Source organism: Pinus tabuliformis, chromosome J (genome assembly GCF_031772625.1).
Source record: "Pinus tabuliformis cultivar Carrire ecotype Pingquan chromosome J, CPIR1, whole genome shotgun sequence".
Taxonomy (NCBI): Eukaryota; Viridiplantae; Streptophyta; class Pinopsida; order Pinales; family Pinaceae; genus Pinus; species Pinus tabuliformis.
Genome location: NC_142295.1, coordinates 1,376,596,387 through 1,376,618,452, shown reverse-complemented (window position 1 = coordinate 1,376,618,452; position 22,066 = coordinate 1,376,596,387).

The window sequence follows — 22,066 nt, the reverse complement described above, 5'->3', positions numbered from 1 at the left end:
CGAACTGCTGGACGAACAGGACCAACATCTGCATGCACACATGAGTTTGATTAAAAGTCTTGATAGAATAAAGCACAAGGACATTATAAATAAAAGCAGTAAACAGTGATATGGTCGAAGATTTTACCAATAGCGCCCCACTGCTCGCCGTCCGGCAGTACCAAATCCGGATCACCCCGGAAGTCCATGCCAACATATGGATACTCGGAATAGACCATCTCCTGACGCTCGAACCACCTGAAGAAGGTATCAGAGAAAGAAATCTGAGATTGACCGGCATGCCTAGACATGTGATCAACCCATCTCTGCATGCGTGGTTCAGTAGGAGAAGGCAAGTCGAGTGCAATGTACTGTGGCTGCATCAGTGGTATCTTCTCCAAAGCAAAGGCGGTCAAAATGGAACCAAACCCAAAGTTCTTCAACTTCCCGTCCTTTACCTTGGTCAACTGACTTTTCATCTGAAGAAGTACTGCATCACACCAGTTGAATATTTTTGGTTGGAGGCACTCCAAGGCATGCTGCACATAAGATCTGTTGGCGACGTGAAGAGATGCACTACTGGCCATCCTACCAATAGTATACAGAATGGACCTGAGAGACCTGTCAGCAACCTCACGGATAACGATCTTGCCATCTTTACTCGGCTGAGATCCTTCCCTGCAATACTGGCGGACATAATCTCTCACGGAGTCACTCCCTCGGGCCGAACCTGACAAAGAAATGGGGGCACCCCACCTTGACAACCCAGTCAAGAAGTAAATGTCTACTGTGGTCAAGGGGATAGATTTGCCCCTAATCTGGAATACTTGGTTGATAGGATCCCAAGCATCGAGCATATACTGCAGTAGGGAGATCTTCTGTCTCATACTAGAGATACGGAAGAACTTCAGCAGACCACAGTTCCGCAGCGCGTTCACCGTGACAGGATCATGTAGGGCAATCATGTCCTCTTCTTCATGTTCTCGTTCTCGCCATGTAAGGGTCATTTTGCTCCAATAATCTCTGAAAAACAAACATGAGAGGAGTTAGATCCTAGATTTGATGAGAAACTGGCAAAATTTTCATCAAAAACTGTGCAACAAAACTCTTTTTCTGCGCCCAGCGCACCTACCCAGTGTTCCACCTACGTTGAAGGTCAAACTGCCTTCATACAGCTTGACATTCAGCACAGGTTTCGAGTGAACCAGGTGCGCTGATGGTAGAGCGACCCCATCAAACCCCAGGGGCTCAGGAAAATAGGAAATCAAGCACAGAATGCAGAAAGGAAACCATGAAATGAAAGAGCTCAAGTTTAGCTCCTACCTGGTCCAGACGGCGCCGAGAATCGTCCACAAAATCTCCCAGAATCAGCTGATGAAAATCGAGGGGGAAGAGGCACCTCCAAAGCTCCAACAAACCAAGTTCAAATGAAATGGTAAAATGACAGGTAAAAACACTTTTTAATTGCTTTTTACGTAGTTCAAAGCGAAATACTAGGGTTTTAATCTCATTTTCAAGCAAATGTTATTCATTTCTAACTAGTTTGATGCAGCAATTGAGGGAACAGTACTATCTTTGAAAAGGGCAAAACTAGTTATGGTAAAAAATCAAAATTAGACCATAAAATCGAGCAGTTTTAGCACATAGTTCATGCTCGTTAAAAAATAAACATAAGATCGAGCAAGTGTTTCAACCCGTGTTTAAGCTCGTTAAAAAATGAACTACCCGGTAAATAACCACTGTGAATGTAAATTATCAGCCATTAAAGCCTTGGTCGTGTTTGCACCATCACCTCCACTTTTCCATTGGCCGATCATTCACCTCCATTTGATTGTTTACCCATTTTGAGGAACAGCTGCGAAGAGTGATTTCACTAGCCATCCTTGTGACACTGCCGTGATTGGAAAATTCCAACCATTACCTGGAATCAACTGCTAACCCGTTTCATCACTCGTTCCTCAAAAGATGAGTCTTCTTTAAGCTCTTTTCATCTGACTCATAAAATATGAAAAGATTGCCGAGTTTTAGCCTTCCAGCTCGTTAAAGTGACCGGAAGTGCTATCCCTCCTCTAGATTTTAATCTTTTTGGACCTGAGGGATTATTGCATAAAAAGATCGAGCGCTTGTGTTGTTCGGTTCGTTAAAACTATCGAAAACTCATCCCTTCTGTATTGTTTTATACTTTTTCGGAGTTAAGGGATTAGATGAAGAAAAAGGAACTTTGGAGTTATCTTTACGTACCTTTTTAGACTCTCTAAAAATGAAAAGGGACCAAGTTATCTTTGTCGTTAAACTCGTTAAAATACATTAATAGCGACAAAACTTGTCTTTAGACGAGAACGAGTTTCACTATCGCTAGGCTCGTTAAAACATAGCGATGGGTTTGCTCGAAGGGCAAATTATAGAACAAGCATATGTTATCCTCCTCAAGCTTGACAAAAATAAAGAGGTACTGGTCAGAAGTGACTGGGGAAAAATTGGGAGAAACTCAAAGAACTTTTATTGGTAGCAAGTCGCTCTTGAACATGACACTTCCACTCCGTGCCTGAGTCGGGTTGGGTTGTTTCATTCACCGGTCACATTGCCATGGTCTCACCATACCATCCACCTTTGGGGTAAATGCTATCGATCCATCACACAAGTGTCGCCGATATGTTCAAGAGAAGTCATCCAGAGAAGTCAACCGTGTCCCATCCACTACCATACATTGTCCTTCATCCTTTCATGACCGCCATCCTGAACCATATATCATCAGATCGTTTTCACCTCCATCAAAATCATTTGCTTCATTCCATGTCACTGATGTGGGATACATGAAGGCCCTCCTTTGACGGATCGCTTCTTGTCGACATCAGCTCATTATCCAAGAAGTTGATCTAGGAACACCCCCTTTAGTACTTTGAAGCTTGCATGCCTCAATGGCAAGTTTCTCACTTCTGGCGACAGGTATACATCAATGACCTTCGACCAGAAGATTTTGCGTGGTGTTCGACGCCAAGTCCTTTATTCACACCATGTGAATTGTACTACAGTACCTTGAGGGTCATTATCATTATCGGTGATCCCTCTCGCGCTTGTTAATAGTTTACATCATTGACTGGTAATCAAGCGATGTCTTTCCATGTTCGACTTCAGAACATTTCTCACATGGATCGACTTGTAATTAGAGTGAAGATCGAACGAGATTGAAGACCCCAGATCTAGTTTCATCCATCCGGGCTGCGATATATATTCAGGAAAAATAAAGACATTGACATGTACAGCATTGCAGCAGATGATCATCCTACCAAAAGGATGATGATTTCATCAAAATCATCAGTCTACCATCAGACGATTGTCTGTGTTATGTACAGAAAAATGAATTTATAAAGCTGAGCATGGGAATGCCCGCCTCAGCTAGATTATGAAAGCAGTATGAAAAATAATGTATTGTATTGTATCTTATTACAGGTCTCCTCCCAGCATTAGAAGAACTTCGGATCCTCTTATTAAAGCATTTCACCCGATAAACGGCCTCATACTTTAGGGGGCAACTGTTATAGACATTTTTGTGCCTTACAGCATTAAGCATGAAATGTCCCTAATCCAAGGGATCCAAAGTCCCTAAATGAGTTGTTCCTACCCCTAAAGGAACAAGGTCAACAAAAGACAGCTTCTCCCAGAAGTTCTCCACCAAAAACAACTCAGAAATGGTCAAATCAGGATCAATTCAGTAGCTCCACTAGCTGTCTGCGCTGAAATGCAAAGTCTACACTGGCTACTTGCACTGCAATGCAGGTAGAAGCACTACCAGGGTGCGCTGAGCGGGAATTTACAAATGGCAAGCTCATTCAACGAGGTGGAAAGACCCTGGAAGCTTCCAGAATCTTCCTCAATGACACTTGCCTCAATGAATTCGACCAAGTGATGAGTAAGAGGTTCTCATCCTCCAAGTGGAAACAAGAACTGACATTGAGAAGCCACAAGTCAAAACATGAGCTGACTCATCCTCTCTGCTCACATCTATATATGGATCTCTCACCCAGAGGTTCAGGAGGCTGGAATTTTGTACTTTGCAGAGAATTGTTGTTGGTTTGAGATTGAGATTAGTGCATTGGGTGATTTATGCTTTGTTGGAGGAGAGGAAGGGATTCTTTTGCTGGGAGGTAGATGCTGGATCAGGCCTCACTTGGTTGTATCTCCTCTTGGACTTTATTACTCTATCAATAAACTATTTGCGTTTCTCCTACATGTTGTGTACCAATGATGTTTTGTTATGCTTACATGTTTAGCTTAATCTGATCTTGAGCTTTTTATGAATGTATATCTGTATCTTCTTGTAGTTTCTCTCTCTTGTGATCTTGCAGGAATTCGGTGAAGCTGGACCGGTGAGGGAGCTGGGAGCTAGGAGCTACAGAAGAGAGGAGCAATTGGATCAACAAACTAGCGAAAGACACAGGTTAGTTAGATCCTTTCTCCTCATTTACATTTCATAAAGAAGAATACTCAATTAGTTTACCTTGTTTGTTGCTAAGGCACTATCACCTCTTAGAGTGGGATAGGGGCATTCCGAATTGGATACTTTTCCCAACAACAACCTCCCCTTTAGGCATTATGCAATGATTGTGTAATGCTGTAAGAGGGATTCTAGCGGATAGAGGCCCGGGAGACAGAAAGTCGAGAAGGAGAAACGCAACCCAGATTAGCTTTAAAGCCACAAACAGAGAGCAAACAGGATAGGCAGCATTGTAGGCAGTGCCGAGACAGAACTAGGATAGAGACAGAGAATGTTGAGGGAGTCTGTGTACTCAGAGAGTCTTGAGAGGTTCGAGCAGAGCTCTTGTTGTTGCATCTATTGTGTATTAAGTCTCAAATTGAGCTCATACTGCTATAAAAACTTTGCTTGAAGACATAATAGAGAGGTCACCACTGAAGGTTGGACCAGGAGATGTAGCCCAGGAGTATTGGGTGAACTCCTTATTAAATTTGTTGTGTTATGTGTTGTCTATTATGTTTATTTGTTTACTGCCTCATTGTGTGTGTATTTCGCAATCTTGTCGATCCATTGCATAAAATAACATAGACAAATCCATGCACATGAGTCTATAATACCTTATTAATCATCTTAGATCTCATTACCAGATCAAGTGGTATCAGAGCTTTAGGTTTACTAAGGTTAGACAAGCTTGTGCTAGATTAGTGAATGCTAATTAGGTCAAAGCTCAAATTAGGAGAAGGAGAAATGGTTGAATCTAACCCAGAAATTGGTAGAGTCTATCCTAGGAGGAAAATGGCAGAAGAAATTCCCTTGGAATCAGACTCTCAGTTCATGGACAGTTTCATGACCATGAGAGCCATGGTAGAAGAAATGTATAGAGAATTTAAGAAAGGTCTAAGTGAAGATTCTTCAACTTCCAAACAAGACAAAGGAACAAAATAATCTCTTCTATATCGCCATTCTGAAGGCAAAGGGAAAGGAAAAGAGGCTCCTCTATCCACACCACCTGATAGCCCTAAAAATAAAAAGAAGAAACCATCTTTGATTAAATTAGATGTTAAATTTGAATTGCAAATATATGATGGATAATTAAATGCAGAGAAGCTAGATAACTAGATTAGACAGATTGATGTGTATTGCAAGGTTCAGAGCATTGATTCAAACAAGAGTAAAATTTAGCTAGCCAGCCTACGCCTTGGAGGAACTGCCTTAGTATGGTGGGAAGGCAAGACACAAGTTGACTTGAAGAAGCATGGTAAAATTCTTTCTGTCTGGAGTGAATTTGTTTTTGCAATTAAAAAACAATTCTATCCACTAGCTTATATGCAACAAGCTATGATGAGTTGGCAAACTATTCACCAATTAAAAGGGCAAAGTGTACAAAGCTACACCCAAGAATTTAGAAAAAGAGCTTTGATTCTAGGCATTTCTTTAGACTCACCTAAAACTTTGTTGAAGTATATAGGTGGTCTACACTGCTATTTGAGGCACACTATTCTCATGTTTAACCCTACTAGCATAGATGAGGTATCTGTTCAGGCTACCCATCTAGAGGCTAGAGGCAAGAATGTGAACCCAGAATTGGGGGATCATCAAAACCCACTGTAAGCGAGAACAAGGAAAAGAGGAAGCAGAAATGGAAAGAGGGGAAGTCAAATGCTACAGGCCAAACCTTCATGCACTCACTGCAAGAAGGATGGACATGATGATGAACATTGTTGGTCTTTGCATCTAGAGCTGAAACCAAAGAAGTTTGATGGAAAGAAGAAGAAGACTGCTACTGCTATACAGAAATATTTGGGGTCAGACTCCGGTGATGAAACAACAATCACAGCCACAGGTATAAAAGGTAAAAATTCTGAAACATCTACTAGTAATTCTACCCAAACTATTGATAGTGAAGAAAATGAGAGAAAAAGGCATGAGCTTTTTCATATTAGAGTTATTTCCAAGCACCAAAAGATTGATACTTTGTTTGATAGTGGCTCACAAGTAAACTTAATTTTTGAAGCAATTGTAAAGAAGCTGAGACTACTAACCACACCTCACAAGAAGCCATATCCATTAGGTTGGGTATGTGATAAAGTAAGGTTACAAGTGACTAGACAATGTAAACTTAGGTTTTCTTTTGGGTCAGCATTTGTAGATGAGGTTGAGTTAGATATTGTTCCCTTGGACATATGTGGAATTTTTTTAGGAAGTCCTTACTTGTATGATAGAAAAGCCATTTTCTATAGAGCTGAAAATAAGTATCAACTCCTTAAAGATGTGTTACGTTATGGTATGTTCTATGCTTATAATAGTTTACTTCTTTTTCTTATTATATTCCACCGATTAGCAATCACATGTACATAAAGTAAAGTGCAGATAGAACATTAAACGATCGACAGAAAACAAGCCAAGACAAGAGACACAAGATGTGGCGGCTAGCCAGGGAAAAACCCCACAATGTGTGGGGAAACCCTTTGATCAAATATTTTTTTATCTTCAATAATTCAACAGAGAGAAATATAACAATAAATCTGATTCGTATCAGCAGTAGCAAACCCTAGATCAGTAGCATCAACATTAGCGGCTTCATTATCAAACTAGGGCAGACCATATCTCACAAACCGACAGTCAGATTAACTTCATTCCACCACCAAAAGTTTCGGCTTCCAGAGGAGGTTAAGATGAACCTATAGCGTAGTTCAGATAAGGAGATCTTCTAGGCCACGCAAGTCAATTTTTACTTCTGCAGTTGCAGCTTCAGTTTCAGCAGTTTCCGGCTTCAAACTAAGGCAGTCGATATCTTGCAAACCGTTCGTCGAATTGACTTCATTCCACCACCAAAAGTTGCGGCTTTCAAAGGAGGTTTAGATGAACCTACAACATAGTTCCAAAGAGGATATATTCTAGGCCACGCAAGTCAATCTTTACTTCTGCAGTTGCAGCTTCAGTTTCAGCGATTTCCGGCTTCAAACTAGGGCAGTCGATATCTTGCAAACCGTTCGTCGGATTGACTTCATTCCACCGCCAAAAGTTGCGGCTTTCAAAGGAGGTTCAGATGAACCTACATCGCAGTTCCAAAGAGGAGATCTTCTAGGCCACGCAAGTCAATCTTTACTTCTGCAGTTGCAGCTTCAGTTTCAGCAGTTTCTGGCTTCAAACTAGGGCAGTCGATATCTTGCAAACCGTTCGTCGGATTGACTTCATTCCACCACCAAAAGTTGTGGCTTTCAAAGGAGGTTCAGATGAACCTATAGCGCAGTTCCAAAGAGGAGATCTTCTATGCCACGCAAGTCAATCTTTACTTTTGCAGTTGCAGCTTCAAATTCAACAGCTTCCGGCTTCACATGAGTGAGAGAGAGAGACCCATTTCAGCGCAGTAGAGAAGAGACTCATATCTTCGCAGTAGAGAGAGAGAGATGAGATGAGATGAGTGAGTCCAAATGAGGAAAAGTCCTCTTATATTTATGCACAACGTTGGTGGGTGAATAGATGCGACGGTTGGGCTTCTGAGCCTACATGAGTTGTAGGTCGGCTTGATAATAATTCCATAATCAAAATAAATTCATATCTCCATGAATACTTATCGGAATTGGATGATCTTTATATCAATCCTACACCTCTCGACGAGAGGAATCTAATAAAAATATTATTAGCCATGAATAAGATGACCCACATGAAGCTTTTCCCTGGTTTCCAATTTTAACACTCCCTCTCAACCATGGAGAACTTCATCTGCAATCTGTCTATCGGTCATTACTATTCATCCATCAAATGCACTGCCATGTATAGCCTGACCCTTGCCTTGCTCTGCTCTATTTTTCCTATTCTGCTTTGTCTTGTTCTGTCCTGCACTGATCTGTACTGTTTTGTTTTGTTCTGCTCTGCTCTTGCATTGTTCTGTTCTACTCTGCTTTTGTTCGAATTATGAAGAAGAAGAAATGATCGAGGATGTATCATATTGACTCAAAGTTAGTCTCAGAGTATGTACCACTGGTCCCAGACCAGTCTCAACCAACCCAAAGTCAGCGTCATAGTGAGTACAACTCCAATGGTCCCAGACCAATATCATCCTCCACTGACTCAAAGTCAATCTCAGAGTATGTACCACTGATCCCAGACTAGTCTCAACCGACCCGAGTTTAGCGTCATAGTATGGTACAACTCCTACCACTGGTCCCAGACTAGTATCATTGATCCCAGATCAATGGAGGTCATCCTAGCGTAGGGAGTACGGTAGTTACAACGATGCGTCCATCGGTACTACTATGGTCCCTAACTTCATTTCCCTGCTCATTGATCAGATGAGAGGTACTTCCCATGAGTCCCAGACTGCATGGGTAGGATGCCTCGACAGGAGAACTAATCAATCCTGTCCTCACAGGAGAACACATCAATCCTGCTACAATTGCCATGGAGAACACATCAATCCAGGCCGCCATGGAGAACACATCAATCCTGCTACAATCGCCATGGACAACACATCAATCCAAGCCTCACAGGAGAACTAATCATCCTGCTACACAGGAGAGCGAATCATCCTGTTCCACAAGAGAGCGAATCATCATGTCCCACAAGAGAGCGAATCATCTTGTTCCAGTGTGCACCACCAGGGGAGGGTGAGTCACCCTGTGGTTGTATGTTGCTCCAGTAATAACCGCAAGCCCTCAGAGCTCCCAGAGCTCAATGTATGCAACATGCAGGACCCTTGTACAAGGGTTTCTTACCGAATCCAAGTCATTTGGGAAAATCACAAATTAGATCTTTTCTCGGGGCTTTGACAAGGTGTATCAACCTGTACATCATCTTAATGCGATGGAGCCTCCTTGCTCATCAACTTACCATATCCAAGATGATGTCTATCTGCTGGAGCAATTGATGAATACTGGATTCCTCAATAATCGAATCCCACCTTTGGTTGTTATAAAGAATCACAGTGGTATCCAATGTAAATCCAAACAGCTCACTGAAGAGCTTTCGCAACCAGACTACCTCACACGAGGTTATGCTAGCAACAATATATCCTGCTTCGGCGGTGCTCAAAGCCACCGACTTCTATTTCCTACTCATCCAGGATATCGAAGCAGATCCCAAGGTGAAACAACACCCGGAAGTGCTCTTACGGTCCACCATACTGCCTGCCCAATCAACATCAGTATATCCAAGTAGTCTCACATCTCCGGAAGTGTATCTTAATCCATGAGAGATTGTGTCCTGAAGACATCTCAGAAGATTCCTGGCATCAATCCAGTGAGGCTCAACCAAATATGAGCTCACAATGCTAACTGCAAAAAAATATGTTTGGACGGAGGTTCACCAAGAACATCAATGCGAATGAGTTTATGAAACTCAGAGGCATTTCCCAAATCTGGTCCGACATCACTACCATATAACTTCTAAAAGTTAAGATCCTCGAGGTAGTCACAGGCTTGCAGTCCATCATACCAAATCTTTCCAATATCTTTACCACATATTTCCCTTGAGATAGGAAAATTTCCCTTGGCTTCTGCCATACTTCAAGTCCTAGGAAGTAGTGCATCAGTCCTAGGTCTTTCATTTCAAATTCAAAGGCCAGCTCCCTCTTACATTTGTGAATGAGAGGGTCTGCACCTGTTAGAAAGAGGTCATCCACATACAATACCAGTATGAGAGGCTTGTCATCTTCAACCTTAAAGTAAAGGTTAGGATCGGCTTCACTCCTAGTGAATCCCAGCTTCATCAAGTAGCTATCGATCCTCTCATACCATGCTCGGGGTGCTTGCTTCAGCCTATAGAGAGCTTTCTTCAACCTGCATACATGAGATTTTTGATCATAAATCCCAAATACTTCGAGTTGCTCCACGTAGACCTCTTCTTTGATCGAGCCATGCAAGAACGCAGTCTTGATATCCATCTGATGTAGGTTCCATCCTTGTGAAGTGACAAGGGCTATGATCTAGTGGATGGTCGTATATCTGGCAACAGGTGCAAATATCTCGTCATAGTCTATACCTTCCTTTTGGGAGAAACCTCGAGCAACAAAACGAGCCTTATACTTTTCCGTGCTTCCATCTGCTGCATGCTTTATCTTGTAAAGCCATTTTGAAGTAATAATTGTCTTGTCCAGGGTCTGGTAACTACTTCCCAGACATCATTCTCCATAATAGACTCATATTCTACGGTCATAGCATCCTTCCATACTTGATGCTTGAAGGCTCATTTTGTATGATCGTGCTCATGATGGTCAGGTATCCTTGATACCTATTAAGTTTCTTACTTTGACGGAAGGTTCCTCAAGGTGCAACATGTCCTTTAGCATCATCAAGTATCCCCCTAAGCCATGAAGGCCTCTTCATGTGGATGAGAATCTATCAGATCCATGGGTTCTTCTACATCAGGCATTGATTCATCATCCTTTTCTTTTGGTTCCCTGGTGTTGGCTTCTTGAGAGCTCCTCAAAGTCGAAAGATTTTTCACCTTGCGGTGAACTTTTCTTTAGGAGTCTATGGAACCCAATGCTTGATGAGGGCATCAATTTTGTACATATACGACGGTGATTGTAGTTTCAGCCCATAGAAACATCAGAATTCTTTGATCATGTAGCATGGCCCAGACAACTTCCATCATCGTGCGGTTCTTCCTTCCCACCACACCATACCATAACTTAACAAGATGGAATCGAATATATTGTAAGAGCTCATAAACTCGAGAATAATTATACTCTCATAAACTTAGGGCAGATGAAAAGAATTGTAAATTCATGCAAGAAATTTTTACTGATGGTTGTAAAGGAAAATAAAACTGATAAAACCAATGTATTTGAAGGCTGTGATGCTAAACAACAAGCTAATTTAGAAAAAAATGTTTCAGAATATGATATCCTATTTCAAGAATCTAAAGGTCTCCCACCCAAAAGGGAAATTGTACATGATATTAATTTGCAGCAAGATGCTCCATTACCTAACATCGGAATGTATAGGTTATCCACTTTAGAGAATGCAGAAATCAAGAAGCAGGTATAGGAGCTACTCGAGAAAGGGTTCATAATACCAAGCACATCACCATGCGGATCTCCAATCATGTTGGTGAGGAAGAAAGATGGTTCGTGGCGTATGTGCATTGATTACCGAGCACTGAATAAAATAACGATCAAGAATCGTTATCCCCTTCCTCGCATTGATGATCTATTGGATCAGTTGAAGGAAGTTGTTTACTTTTCCAAGTTGGACCTACATAGTGGTTACCATCAGGTCAGAGTAGCAGAGCAAGATGCATGGAAGACTGCTTTCAAAACAAAGCAAGGATTGTATGAATGGCTAGTTATGCCTTTTAGCTTAACGAATGCTCCTGCCACTTTCATGAGAGTTATGAATGATGTACTTGGGCCTTTTATTGATGATTTTGTAATTGTATATCTAGATGACATTCTTTTTTTTAGTAAAACATGGGAAGAACATTTGAAGCATGTAAAGTAGATTCTAGATGTTTTGAAAAAACAAAATCTCTATGTTAAGTTATCAAAATGTGAATTTGGTAAAACATATTTGAATTATTTGGGTCATATTGTAGGGCATGGTGAATTGAAGATAGATCCCTCTAAGGTTGCAGTCATTGTAAACTGGCCTAAACCCAAGTCTACTATAGAAGTTAGAAGCTTCCTAGGAGCAGCACAATATTGGAGAAAGTTTATTGCTAACTTTTCCTTAATTTCAACTCCCTTACATGCTTTGAGAGGATTGAACAAGGTGTTTTAGTGGGGAGGCAAATAACAGAAATCCTTCGACACCTTGAAAGAAAAAATTAGTGCAGCACCAATACTATCATTGCCAAATCTTCGACAACCATTTGAGATCGAATAGATGCTAGTAACTATGCCATGGGAGCAGTGTTGATGCAACATGGTAAACCCATATGCTACCATTTTGAGACTTTTAATTCTGCAGTAGTTAATTATCCTACATATGATAAAGAATTGTATGCATTAGTCCAGAGTGTGAAGAAGTGGAAACATTACTTAATGGGAAAAGAAACAATTATACATACTGATCATCGGCCACTTCAGTACTTGCACTCACAAACTAAATTACAACAATAAAGACACTATAGGTGGATGGGTTTCCTACAGCAGTTTCATTTAATCATCATATATAAAAATGGCATACACAGTAAAGTTGCAAATATGTTGTTTAGACCAATCATAAATGCATCTACTATACTTAAGCATAACGCAGTAATACATGACAACTACATTGAACAATATGCTCAAGATATAGGCTTTAAAGATGTATATGCAGCTTTAAGTAATCACAAAAAGGTAGAAGAATTGGATTACTATGTTAAAGACCAACTCTTGTATCATTTGGGAAATCTATGCATTCCACAAACTGAAAGAGTCAACATAATTAGGGATGCACTTACTTCTATGATATCAGGTCATTTTGGTGTAAGTAAAACAGTTGCACAAATGCAAAGATACTGCTATTGGCGAAGAATGCATAAAACAATTTCTAGATGTGTAAGAGGGTGTACCATGTGTGCTAAAAGTAATCCCAACAATAGAAAACTAGGCTTGTACACTCCACTACCAGTCCTTCCCATCCTTGGGAAAATGTTTCCATGGACTTTGTTGGGGGATTGACAAAACCTAGAAAGGGACATGACTATTTATATGTTATTGTGGACAGGTTAAGCAAAATGTGCATTTTAATACCTTGTAATAAGCAGATTACAACTGAACAAATAGCGAAGTTGTTCTTTCAGCATGTCTGGGTTCATTTTGGGTTACCAGCTTCCATAGTATCTGATCGAGACTCACGATTTTTTGGGAAGTTTTGGTCAAGTCTGTGGGAATTAATGGACACCAAACTGAAGAAGAGCACAGCCTTTCACCCACAAATAGATGGCCAAACAGACGTAGTCAACAGGACAGTGATCTAGTTGCTCAAGAGTTATTGCAGAAAGCATCCCAAGCTTTGGGATGAACATTTATGTTATGTGCAGCATGCTTACAACCATGCCAAACATTCTTCTACATAGAGATCTCCTTTTGAGACCTGTTTTGGTTTTATACCAAGGTCTCCCTTGGATTTTGTCTTTGAGAAAGACATAGCAGTTGTTGGACACAGTGATGTGGACAAAGCAACCAGATTCAATGAACAGATCCAAGAAATACACCAGGCAGTGCAGGAACAGCTGGAAAAGAGCCAAGCCAAGTACAAGGCAAGGCATGATAAACAGCGGGTGGAGCATAGCTTCCAAGTTGGTGATCAAGCCTGGCTGTATATCAGCAAGGACAGAATGTAAGGTGAAGGAAAGAAGTTGAAGCCAATAAGGTATGGGCCTTTTAAGGTACTTGAGAAAATTGGTGAGAATGCTTTCCACCTTGATCTACCAGCATACATGCACATCTATTTAGTGGTAAATGCAGAAAATTTAAGATTGTTTGAACCTTCTTTAATTGAGGATCCTGAAGAGCAAAGTCAATTTCCTTCCATTGATGATCTGTTGCCTGAATACCTCAATGAGCTATAGGAAGGTGAGGACTACACTTAGAGGGGACATGGAGTACCTTAGAATTGGATTCAAAGGTTCAAAACCCAACATTGCAAAATGGATAGAGATTGGGCAAGTGAGGCAGCTATATCCTCACTTAAGCAATGCTTGAAAACCAACTTTTGGTGGTCGAAAATCCTTTTCAGTGAGAAGGCGTGATCCAAATGGATCCAAGAACACTCTCTAAGTCTTGAAATCTCTTAAAAACCATGCCAAAGATCCAAAAAATGGCATGCCAAGAGCCCTTGAAATGGAGGAAAAACATTATTGAGAGGCAAAAACTAGAGAAAACACGTGAAAACAGTGAAAAAAATAGAGTATCAGAGGTGGAACAGGTGAATGCATAGTAGTCGTCAGATCTGGCTGATCAATGGTCCAGATCTAATTGGCGAATCACAATCAGCACAAGCAGAGAACAAATATCGACACAAACTACATACCACTTGCAATGACGACCGATGGAGTTAACTAGGACTGTCGATCAAGCGCGCAGATCGACGACCCATGTTGCATCACAAGATCACTATCAGGGATTACAAAAGCACTTACAATGACCCAGGGTTATCGCGATACGTGATTGTGATAAATCTCATCTGATATCACATGGGAGCAACACCATGGACCGCAACCTATTGTTATAGACATTTTTGGGCACTGCAACCCCAAGCATAAAATATCCATAAACCAAGGGCTCCTAAGTCCCTAAAAGTGTTGTTCTAACCCCTAAAGGAGCAAGGTCAACTGATCACAGCTTCTCCCAGAAGTTCTCCATGAAAAAATGCTCAGAATTAGTCAAAATAGGATCATTTCAGCTGCTCCATAGGCAAAGTGCGTTGCATCTCACCTAAACACGCTGTGTGGGTGTGTTGCATTTCAAAAAGCCCTTCTATGGGGTGCGATGGGCGATAAATGACAAATGGCAGTGTCATCCCGCGAGGTGGAGAGGCAATGGAAGCTTCCAGAAACTTCTCCTGTGACACTTGCCTCTCTGAATTCGACCAAGGATGAGTAAGAGATCATCAATCTCCAAGTGGAAGCAAGAACTATCAGAGGGAAGACACTAATAAAGTCACAAGCTGACTCATCTCCCTTACAGATATCTATATATGGATCCCTCATCCTAGAGATCCAGAGGCTAGAATTTTGCATATTGTAAGGAATTGTTGTTGGTTTCTTGAGATAAAACATCAGATTGTTGGGTGATCTAAGCTTTGTATGAGGTGAAGAGGGGCTTCCTTGCTGAGAGGATGATGTTGGGTCAGAACAACTGGCTGTAACTCCCCTTGGCTCTTTCTTGTTTATCAATAAAAGCTATTCAAGTTTTCCTCCATACTCTTATGTCATTTATGTTTGTTGCATTTGTATGGTCAATTTACATCTGATCCTAGATTGTTTATGATTATAGATCCATGTTCTTGTATAGTGCTATGCTACTATGATCTTACAGGTACTCTGTGAAGCTGGGCGTGCAAGGGAACAAGTAGCGAAAGACTATCAAGGAAGTGAAGAATCGAACCAGGAGATTAGCGCAAGACAGAGGTTGGTCTTCTTTGTTCTTCTCTATCTATACTTCATAAAGGAAAAACGAAAGTAGCATTACTTTGTTTGTTTCTAAGGCAACTATCACACCTTAGTGGGATAAGCAGTTCTCAGTAGACACTTTTCCCTGTAACAAAATGGCGACTCCACTGGGGACGAATTAGTTTGTTTGTTTATCTTCTTTGTTGTCTATTTCATAAACTTATAGACGGAGCCTGAAGTTGAGCCAGGTAGCTTTCGAACTGCATTTTCTATGCAAATGCAAAGTAGATAAATGCCGCTTCAGTCAATCTCTGGCAAGGATAATTTTAGGGGCGAATGTTCGCCCTTTGGCGAAATTAAGGGGTTTTAAATTTTTAGTGGGCGAATATTTTGTATCGTAGTACATTTTTACAAATCACCTCAAATAGCCCACCTTATTTTAAGGGAGAGGGTAAAAAAGGTAAATTTAGCCCTTGAAATTAGGACTTACAACCTTCCATTCGCCCATTTTCAAGAATAGGTTTTATTTAAGTGAATCCATTCGCCCATTTTCAAGAATAGGTTTTATTTAAGTGAATCCTATGGGCCAAATACCATATTTATAAAAGAGGTATGGTAAATTAATAAAAATATAAATAAATGAGAGGTATGGTAAATAAATAAAACATTTTTTTATATTTACTCCATAAGTCACCTTATATACATGTAAGGGTGTAAACAAATAAAAATATAAGTAAAGTGGAGGCATGGTAAATAAATAAAACGTCTTTTCATACTTACTCAAAAGGTATGGTAAATAAATAAAAATATAAATAAACTAGACGCATCGTAAATAAATAAAACCTCTTTTTATATTTAGTCCATAACCCTCGTTCTATTTATGAAGGCTCAAGAAAGAGGTTTTATTTAAGTGAATCCTATGGGCCAAATACCATATTTGTAAAAGAGGTATGGTAAATTAATAAAAATATAAATAAACTAGAGGTATGGTAAACAAATAAAACATTTTTTTATATTTACTCCATAAGTCACCTTATATTTACGAACACTCAAAAAATGGGTTATATTTAGGTGAAACCTATGGCCAAAATACTATGGGACAAATACCATGCAAAAAAACCATTATTAACCCTAATATTAGAATTAATAAAAATAAAAATGGCACATGGTATTGACCCATGGTATTCACCAAAATGGCACATGGTATTGACCCATGGTATTCACCTGGAATGTAGCCTATTTAAATGGGGGAATTAAAACAGCATGTATCCTATGCTAAGATTCACTAGGACTTTACAAAGTTTTATTATTTAGTGAAAGACTCGCCAAGATCTTACAAGATTTTATAATTGAGTAAAATATTCGCCATGCCTGATGAGAGATTCGCCAAAAAATTATATATACATATTATATTATTGATAAAATCGCCTTCCATTTTTCCTATATACCATGGAGATTCGCCCATTTATTATATTTATAAATTTAGGGGGGGTTCTTAAAATTTTCCCTGATCTCCGAGATCTGTTTATGATTTAAACAACTGATTCACAAACTTTTTGATTGCCCCTTGTGGTAGCTCTTAGATCCTCCTTAGATCTACCCCTGATTTTTGCATTACTGATTACCTTTTGCTCGGCCAAAACCCATGAACTGAACTGCAAACTGTGACCCAGAACCCAAGCAAAGTCTCGTCTCTGGCCCAGCGCAGGTACTATTCTGAGAATCTGAAATTTAGTGCACTTCCCGAGTGTAGTATGTGCGCTGCATTTCAAATTCCCTATGTTACAGGTGCGCTGATCAGACTAGGCATTGTGAAATTTTGGTTTCTGTGATTCATTCTTTCCAGTTCTATTCATGAATTTTGCTGCCTGTGATCAGTATATCTCTGTTTGAGACCCCTTTTCCTTGTTGTTATCCCTCCTCCTTTGTACAAAAGAACTGTAAATGTTTTTGTGTGTTTGTTGAGTCATTTTCAGTTCTCCTTTGCAAAAGTAACGTAATCGTACTGTCATCCTTTGATTTGAAAGCGTCGCAAGTGTCGTTTTCAATCATAGAAAAGAGTTTTATTGCTGTTGATAGTCGGTTATCTTGTTACTATTGTTTTTGGTCTGAATTTGTAATTTTTCTAGTGTCGAAAACAAGTATTCATTTCAAAATCGTAAGGAGTTGTGATTGCCTCCATTTTTGATTTCGAAAGGAAACTTGTTGATAATTGTCGCTTGAAAAGAAATTCAGATTTGTGCATCAACTTTCTTTTTATCATTCATATACTAAGAAAGTCGAAAACAAATACATGCATGTGCATTTGCATTTAGACTATCTGATTGGTTTGATTTAGGAAAGTGCATTTAGAGTGTGCTCTTTGCTCTTTGTGAAAGAATTATGTCTTTCTTTCCTTAGTAGCTAGGATTTTCATTGCACAAAGAAGATAAAAAGATTGTTTATCATCTTAGATTGCATTTTAGGAATTATACTACATCTCGTGGTGAACCTGAAAGGCAAACTTCATAAACAAGATCAACCATAAAATAAATTCAATGAATCTAACAACGCTTTGGAACCTAACGCACAACATTTAGAAGTCTAGGCTAGAGACGTATTCTGGCGTCGTAAAGCCTAGTAACTGTTGTTCTCACTGATGGTTGGGTGATTCCTCCACTTTGAGACGATAAGTGCCAGTACAGACTTGTGCTCCCACGTACCGTCGAATATATTTTGGGAGACCACAATAGGCTTAATCCTTTATCCATAGGAAGCTGTGTCTGTCGCCTTATTGATCGCAATGCACTGAACACAGCATTCAGGAAGATTGACTGTCGTACCGTAAAAATTATTCTGCAGTTTTGCGATTGGTTTGGTAATCCCTCTACCTAGATTTCCAAAGCAGTCCCTTTCATTCCTTTTTAGACTCTTTAACGGAAAAGGTCCATCTGAGCACTTGTCACTTCAGGCTCATTAAAAATCGAAGGTGACTAGAGTCATCTTTTGTTTTTTCTCGACTCTTAAAAACTGAAAAAACAAGTTGTGTCAAAGCGTCTAAAATTCATCTAATTAGGAAACATGCTTCCCCTTTATTTTTAGTTGATCGAGTAATCCGCAATCGTGGAAGAAATTCAATTGAAACCCCGTCGTTCACGGAGGCTTACGAGTCAACCGTCTTTGTCTCTGGAATCGAAGCTATTACGGACAAAGCGAACTCGTTTAACCGGTTCCAAATCACCTGTTAAAGATAGAACAAGTGTTCCAACAACATCAGAGACTCGGGTTACTCCAAACATTTCTGGTATCCCTGCCTTTACAGAAGAAGTTCAGCAGCCACAGAAGGACAGTGGTGTAGAGCCTCTACTTTGCACTTGATTATCCATCATTACCTATAGTTTTCCCTCATTCATCTCTCTCTTTTGCCTCATTTTCCTTGCAAACCAACCCAGATCATTACATTTAATGTCTTTAAGCATGATTAAGTGAACTTTGCTAATGTGTGACTGTTTTGTTTAGATTTTGACATATTTTCAGAGATTCCGCAGCTGTCTGCCAATTCCGCAGCTATTCAGCGATTCCGCAGCCATCTGATGATTCCGCAGCCTTTTTGTTAATCTCAAGGTTCCACGTGTCATTTTGCAAAACGAGCCACATGGGCACTTAGGAATAAAGGTGCTCGAGGTTCCTGTGCTGTTAGTTCGGTCAGCCACATCATCTACACCTCCAGTCAACGAGGGTCAAGCCACGGTCAACAAAGGCAGCTTAACGGTGTTGCGTAATCTATTGGGTCACGTCAATGCAACTGGTGATTTGTCTGTGTTACGCAGGTTGTGGAAGACATAATCCAACTCTGGATTCAATTCCCATAACGACCAGAACCTCCAGCTCATCCACGAGGCTTATGACGTGTTGCTGAACCTTTATTACGCATGACAGATTAGTTAATTTTCAGTTTCTATCTTTCCGCATTAGGCAATCGTTTAGATGCCTATAAAAACTAGCGTTTGCATACGCTTAATGTTACTTTTTAGTTGCTGTGTTTTATGAACCTGTTATAATTTTAGTGCATTTCAAGACTCTGTTTTGATAGTGCTGTTCTAGCACTCTTGACTGTAATTTTCTGCATATGGAGTAATAGAAGCAGTGTTGTTCTGAAGTTTTCAAATCCTTGAGTCTTATTTGGGTTATATGAATGGAGGGCCCCTGTTCATGTTAGCCCTTGTATAGTATTTTATGTTCAGCATTTCCTTATTTTCCATTCAGCATTTCTTTTCTTTGAAACATGTACAGCTTGATTCACTTTCATGTTATTTCATTTCCAGCCTTTATTTTAAGCTGATCAGTATTGTTCTTTTGCAGGTTTTTAACCCAGGATTGTTTTTGTGTTTATGTATTTGCTTTATAACTGATGGTATTTTCAGTTGACAGATTCAAAGTTGCTGCCTTTACTTTATTTTCATAGCTGATTTTTAGTTTAATTTCTCGAAGTTGTCTGCTAACATATGAATGGTCTCTTTATCACAAATTGTTTATCTTTTAGAGATCAAAATACTGATAAATTACAGCTGGCTTTGAGTACTTTTTAGGCTAATCTTTAACTACTTTTTAATCGTGCTTTACACAGTACTATGTGTTAGAAGCAGAGAGTTAGAAAGAGCTGAACATTATAACTAGTCTTTAAAGTAGATTTTTCTCATTTTTTTCACTTTTCTAACTCATCTTTAGCTACTTCCTAATCGTGTTTTACACCGTACTATTTGTTAGAAACAGGGAGTTAGGAAGAGATAAACATTATCATTGGTTTTTAAAGTGATTTTCTTACCTTTTATTTGCAGCAGCATGAATGGTGTCTAGTGCCATTAGAAAGTGGTTCTTTGCTTTCAAGTCATTTCAAGTTATTTATTTCTTTCAAGCTTTTCCTTTTCAGCAAGTAGTTAGAAACCACTAATCACACACTCTCACTCATCTAGAACTCACCTTACACACACTATCACTCATCTGTTTATAAAACTCCATTCCATTTTAGGAAGATAAATTGTCCATAAACAACACCCCCAAAACGACAAAAAGCTCTAAGAGGTTGCTTAAGTACATATAGTACACCTTCACTTCATCAGCTTACGAGCCCCGGGTTGACAATTAATGACATCAATTTAGGAACACTAAATTGACTAAACATTTTGGCGTCGTTGCCGGGGAAGTGAAATTAAGTAGCCATATTCTTAGAAAAAAAAAAACATAAAAACTTAAAGGAAAGAAGTTGATAACCTATCAAAGTATGCTCTCCTCTTGCACTGCAAGGTGATCTGGAGGATTAGAAAAGAGAAATTTATTGATTTGGTAGTTTCTTGAGTATGCTCTCTTCTTGCACCTAGAGTGAACTGGAAGATCAGAAAAAGAACTATTAACTTGACTTGAAGAAAATAATAAAAAATGACATGCATAGAGCTAGAGATTCTAGAGGAAGGTTTTTAGCTAGAGCTCGAAGTTCAATTTTTACAAGTCCATCTGCTTCAAGGGATAGACAAGAGACACCCCCCTTATCTCCAACCGAAACTCCTAGTCCTAGAATTCCTGGAATTCAAGAGCCAAGAGTTGACTCTCCTACACCTTCTATTGAATTTGAACCAGGAAGAGACTCTTCTCTTTCTCCTACAGAAAGACCAATTGTAATTGAGGAAGTGGAATCATCTGAAGAAGAAGGAGAAATCTCTTCTCATTCACCTTTTGTAGAGGAACCAGAAGATTTTGAAATCCCTAGGAGAATCATCATGGCAGAGGAAGAAGGAGGTGGTAGGGGTAGAGGTAGAGGTAGAGGAGGAGGAGGAAACAACAATAACAATAATGGAGGTAGAGGTCCCCTTGGAGGAGGAAATAGAGATGGGGATAATTCATTTGGGTTTCCCATTGTTAATGAGGATTCCCGAGCCACCATGAAAAACATATCACCATCTGTCCTCCCTAACTTCCATGGGTTAAGGACTGAGGACCCTGAAACATTCTTATTTGAGTTTGAAGTGGTGTGTCGAACTTATGACTACCTGGATGACTCCCAGAAACTCAAATTGTTCCCTTCAACATTGAAGGATCAAGCCTTGAAATGGTTCATGGGGTTACTCACTCAATCCATTAGGACTTGGGATGAAATGAAACAGACATTTTTGGATAGGTATTTGGATTATTGTATGCCTACTAATCACAAGGACGAGGTTTTTAAAATGATACAAAGAGAAGATGAGAGCTTAGAAGATTTACTTGAGAGATTTCAATATAACTTGAAAAGAGCAAAAATGAGTACCTTGGATGAAGAGACCTTAAAAGCCCTCTTATTAAAAGCCATTAGGGATGAATGGATAGATATCTTAAACATGATGGGGAAAGGGGATATTTCTCAACTTTCACTCAATGATATAGCAGAACTTTGTATCCATCTCTCAAGGGGCAAATCAAAAACTCAAAAAGGGCCTAGAGATCCTTCTCTCCTTAGAGCAAATAAATCCGCAACAGGATCAGTAAGTAGGGCTGAAATCGGCAGTATGCTTGATGAATTTAAAACTGACATCTTAGGGAGTCTTAGTGAACAACTTG